This window comes from Trachymyrmex septentrionalis, unplaced genomic scaffold (assembly GCF_001594115.1).
Source record: "Trachymyrmex septentrionalis isolate Tsep2-gDNA-1 unplaced genomic scaffold, Tsep1.0 scaffold9, whole genome shotgun sequence".
Classification (NCBI taxonomy): domain Eukaryota; kingdom Metazoa; phylum Arthropoda; class Insecta; order Hymenoptera; family Formicidae; genus Trachymyrmex; species Trachymyrmex septentrionalis.
Window position 1 is genome coordinate 1,892,574 of NW_017306091.1, and position 5,914 is coordinate 1,898,487.

At 38.9% G+C, this 5,914-nt stretch overlaps 1 protein-coding gene across 1 annotated transcript in view; it reads right to left on the minus strand.

Annotated features, from left to right (window-relative positions):
* The window catches only part of LOC108755644, a 23,399-nt gene extending 21,108 nt beyond the window's left edge, over positions 1 to 2,291 (minus strand). Inside the window, exon 1 of the mRNA XM_018498763.1 lies at positions 1,450 to 2,291. The gene's annotated coding sequence lies outside the window, so the exon portion shown is untranslated. The remainder of the gene's footprint in view (positions 1 to 1,449) is intronic.
* Between the last annotated feature and the right edge of the window lie 3,623 nt (positions 2,292 to 5,914).

Genomic DNA, 5,914 nt, shown 5'->3' on the forward strand with positions numbered 1-5,914 from the left:
GCCATATTTTTTCGTTTGTTTTTAAATAAAGATTGAATTTTACAAACTAAAGCTCAGAACTTTTTTGTACACCTAATATATATATTTTTTTTGAGAAAAGATCCCTCCGGACCGGAAAAATTCGTCTCGTCTATTCTATAACAATAACCGGTCGCTACCTTTGAGAAAAAAATCTCGCTATCGGTCTCTCAGCACGTATCTTACCTGCATTCGGAAAACTACAGATCGTTTATGCAAGAATGAAAAAAAGACAAGGGTGCGAACACCTTTCTATCAACGTAACTTAACCATAATATCGGTTTACTCCCTATTATTCTCCAATTCTTGGAACTAGGAAAAGATACAGAGTAAGTTAAACTAAGATTAAAATTAATCTTCAGTGATAGAAACAGGCCTTCTGAGGCATGTTTATAAATTTACGACGGAGCAAGACAACAGGTTTTGTTTTTTATTGCTGCACTGAGCAGCGATAACTTTTTATCTTAGGCCGGAAACGTGAAGAGTGAAAAATTTCTCCATTACTTTCAGGGCAAAAAAAGGTTTACTTTTTACGTTTCGACCCTCGAGGGAAAAATTTTACGCAGAATGCACAAAAGCTTGCAGCGATATTGGGTCTGGTTCTTTTTCATGGATCATTTTTCATTCTTTTATGTTCATGTTGGAGAAACAAAAAAATGGAAAAAGGAACTGTGCGAGAAATTCAACAAAAAAAAAAAAACAAACAAACAAACTTGCTGAATACAATCTGTGTTGTATGGAATATATTCATTTCATTTTAAATTTGCTTTTAAACTTTACTTCATTATAAACTTTTCATTTTCTTGCATAGTTCATTTTTTCTCCTTTTTTTCATGTTGGAGGTAAAAAGAGAAAAGATGAGTTATACAAAAAGTTTATTTAAGAGAACATTTAAAGACTTATTTGTAATACTGTTGAAACGTTGCAATATTACTGCAATATCGTTGGAACGAATTTCTGCTGTGTAGAATATACTCATTTCGCTTAGGGCCAATTTTTTTTAGTTGAACTTGCACAGTTCATCTCACCTCCTTTTTTCTCCACATTCGAGAGAAAAAGAGAAACGCGCTGAACCACGCAAGAAGTCAGCTAAAAAAGAAGAAACCTTTCAAATTGAAAGAGCGAACGCGCGCTCTAGTTGAGCTATAAAAAAAAAACAGGTTAACGCGTACATGAATAGACGCGTCAATGAACAGACGAAAGAGGCGAAAACGCGTATACGTTTCGCGATGGAAAGCAGAGACGCGACGGTTGTAATACGCGTTAAAACGCGAGAAGTTGGCAACGAATACGAGTACAAGTAAACGGCGACGGGAGTAAACAGGACGGAGAGACATCGTCGGCGATGCCTAGCTGTTCTCGTCTTCCTCGCAGCGCGATACGCAATCGTGGAAAAAAAACGCTCTCGCGGAGTGCGAGACGAATACTCACCCTGGATACAGCTCCGTCCGCGAGTTTCCTGTCGAGGTCTCTCATTGCAACGGAGCCAACGTAGAACCGTACGCGGTTCGCGCACACGCGAACCCGTCTCAGGTATCGGGAATATCCTAGGCGACCAGGCGTACGGGAGGGAGAGAAACGGTGTGACGAAGCGAATGAGCGAGAGAGAAAGAGAGAGAGAGAGAGACTCGGGAGAAGGAAGACGGAAAGGAGAGAGAGAGACGCCGTGTACACGCAACGGGGCGAGCCCGGAGCGACGGTCGCCGACGATCGGCCTGCCGTTCCCACTTCACGATAATCCCGCACGCACACCACTCTGTATAGCGGCCGACCTGGGTCGAGGAACGCGCACACCAACACGCGCGTGCTTACAACCTACAACTTCACTTCGCTCAGCTCAGAGGGGACTCACGGCGCGAGGCTCCGCGCCGCCGATCTCGTCCGTGTCACACATGATATCCGGCACGACGGAGAACTCTCTGTTTACATTCGCGTAGTATGGCCAGGTACTCTCGTACCGTCCGTCCGTCCGTCCGTCCGTGGGAGACAGACCCACCAACGTGATACGCACGTATCCCAGATAAAAACACGCGTGTACGTGTGCGCGCGTGCGTGAGCACGCACGCGCGTATGCGGAGGCACAAGGCAGCGACGTACGACGTACGCGCGCGATCAATCGCGCCAGTGCCGTCAACCTGACGGCGTCCGCGACGGCGACCGCACAATGCGAAGATGGCGTCGTACACGGGACGGAGGATCGTGCTGAGTGCTCCGTACTCCCTCCTCTTCCTCGCCTGCCACCCCCTGTCCTCCGCGCGCGCGCGCGCCGGGACGGCGCGTCCGGATCACTTTGCCGAACCTCCGGGATTCCTCACGCGGTTCGACCTCCACGTCCACCGGAGACTCCACGTTCGCGCCTTCCCGCGTTTACGACGTCGCTTCCACGCGCCGCGGTTCGACCGCAGGTCGTCGTGACGCACCGTGATTTCGTAGCTGCGAGTCCTCGCGATCCGCGTTACCGTACACTGTGGTGCACCGTCAAGTGCCGTTGGCGTGCCGATCAACGACTGACGTCACGTTGAGACTTGAGACGTCAAGCGTGATGCATTCTCGGAACCCGCAAACCTGCACGAACCCACGGTTAGGTGGCGCCGCTGCGCGAAACGCGTATCGACCGGGAATTCGCGATCATGTTTTCTGTCGCGAACCTTTTTGAAATCTCGGGGCGGGAGAGACGCTTCAGCGTCTACTTGTTATTTTCACCTTCTGAAATTATTCCGCTGTAAGATAAAACGGGTGTCGTATACGAATAAATATGAATTGAATGTAATCGTTATTATTTAATTGGAGTTCCCCGGAGCTGCCCGTTCCACTAATGTAAGATTAATTTAATGGTAATAAACGAAACGATTAATTTAAAAATTAAAAAGATGAGGTAAAGGATTTGGAACAAAGCGAGATTTTTAATAGTAAAATATCAAACAATAAACAATGATGTAATTCTAAAATATATATCAATAATTCTGATCGAGTTATTCTTAATGTTGTTTGACATTTTAGCGTTAAAAATCTTTATCTTGTCCTTTTAATTAACTTTAATCTTTTTAAGTTAATTGGAGTTTGGTAAAAATCGTCAGGAATTTATGTTCATTTTTCTACCGATATAGATTATATAATATCGGTTTGCTCCTTTCTAAATCTTAAAACTAGAGAAAGATAAAAAGTAAGTTAAAACATTAGTGTAGACTTCATTCTACTAATATGAGATTAACTTTAATCTCGATTTAACTTACTGTTTTTTAATTTAATATAATTTAACTTTTTTTTAAATTTAAATAAGTACATCGAGTCAAGATTAAAATTAATCTTATATTAGATAATCGGCTTTATGTTTATTTTAAGAGGTAACCAAAGATAGGAAGAGATTGACAGATCAGAGAGCTGACAATGCGAGTCTTTTGGAGATTAAGAGGAAATTTATGTCTGCTTAACGGCCTATTGTTCTTCTTGTCACTATTACTTATGAGAATATCGATTTTGATACTTTTAACAATAGCCAAGAGCAGAGATTAAATAGAACAGTGGATAAAAAACGGACACCTGATGCTGACGATGATTAGCGTTTTATTAACGTAAACACAACAGGTTGGAATTCCAAGAAACTTTCCAGAATTCTTCTTCGAATATTTCCCAAAAAGTTTCGGGTTTTTCGAACTTTAGAGACTTTAGAGAATTTAATTTAAATTCACGCGAATATAGAATAAAAAGATATTCTATATTCGCGTTAATAGATAACAAAACAGCTTATAGATACTACCGGATAAGATGGAATAAATCGTCGATCAAATGAAGATTCTAAACAAGAGCTAATATATTTTTTTTATTTAACTATTTATTACGTTTTTTACGAGATTTTCATTTTTATTCGATTCGATCGATGTCAGCGATCATTCGCATGCACACATAATGATGTGTCGTGATTAAACTTATTAGAATTAGCGCAAAGAGAAATCGCGACTGATTCTGAATTTACGTGGAAATCGACGACGATCGGTGACGTGCGCGCTAAGGTTTCGAGAAAAGTGAGTGCCACGGTTGTTTGACGTGACGGTGTCGCTAATCGTCGCGTTGGCCGTAATTGGTCTCCTCGATCACGATTAATTGGAAAGATCGGACACGCGGATTTCAGGAAACCGCCAATCCTGAATGAATGCGCCGATAAGGATCGATAACCTTACCCACCTTTTACACGTCCTCGGAAAGTACGCCGGTCTTGGAATGCGGAAACATCCAGCGGGGCTGTAGGCTAACCAGTTTGAGCGACAAGCGTAAACGGACGATCGCTAATGATCATTTCGTGAAAATGGAAAAGCTCCTCTGCTCCAACGACGGCGCCATATTTAAAGGGCGACGGGTCGAAGAATCGCGGACATTTTTTTTCATTTAAAACAATTTTTTTTTTTTTTTTTTTTTTAGAATTAATGAGAGAAAAAAAGAAAGAGGGAAGAGGAGACCGGTTGCTTTAATTATTTACTTACTGTTAAATTAATTCCAAATTTACAATGTGAGTATTTAGTTCTATCGCTAGTAATTTTGAATAACAAAAATGTAACAGACACTTTTGTTAGGTTTACTTCCAATATTAATAAGATTTTTTATCATTTTTGTTTTCTTTTTTTTTTTTAATTTTCTTATGTATCTTAGACATCTACTTAGAATAAAATAGATTAGAATTTACACATACCGATATCGTCAGTTTCAAGTAATTATCAGTACAACTTATTATTTCTTTACATCTATATAGTGATAATAAATAGCTGATTAACGATAACTAAGTCTTTTTAGCATTCGTAGAACTAATCGCCTGTATGTAATTGTCAATATCTCACAATAATATTTCGCATTATGCTATCTGCATTTTCATCAATGCGTATGCTGTTCTTCGCTAATTTTAATAATAAATTTAATGATAAATATTTAGTTCTTGACTTAATTCTAATACGTCTTTTAATAAGAAATATAGAGAGAGAAAAAAAGAGATGAAATAAGACGATCTCCAAGAATCCAAATAACATTCCAAGTTTTTTTCAATGCAGTATTTATTATCTCAGTATATCTCAACAACAATATATATCGGTAGTACATTATATCCTTAGCAACAATATCAGCTTTTTATCTCGGATTATTCAACGACGATTACTTGAGACATAATAACGAACATATACAGGATTCGGTTTACATTTGAATTACAATAAATATACGAAGCTCGTATAAAATAACTGTTCGATCCAGTTAAAATTGGTGTATATCGCTCGAATACAAAATATTTTTCGTGCATGCGGTTTAAGATTTCATGATTGGGTGCTGTCTTTACTACTCGAGACGCGATTTAACATTCATGGAAATGAGACGAAACATTCCGGTATTTTTTTCTCCAACTAGATTCTAAATCATTCGCCACAGTTGCCTCGAGGAAATAGTCGCGTTAAAAAAAAAAGTAACTGGAGCTTTGGCAAGAGAAAAGGCAGAACGAGTAGTAAAGAATTCGGAATTCTCGATGAGTGAGTCGATTGAGAGAACGATTGACGCATTATTGCTTCTTACAATAGCCTTATAAATTATCAACATTATCCTTTTTATCTTCGAAAAACAAGTATATATACATTTACACTAAACTTACGGTATATCCTATACAATATACAAATTCTTTATATATATATATATAATTATAAAAAATAAACGCGACGATTATAAAATGGATACTATGTGATCCGATTAAATGCGTTTGCTGCTGCTTACCGCTTATACGAGTTCTTCGTTAAGCACATGTAATAAGTAAAACATACATATATATATTTTTAATATATTTATATACACATTACATTAAAAATTATATGTAATATGTATATAAAAAATATGTATGTGTATGTATATATATATATATATATATAGATAT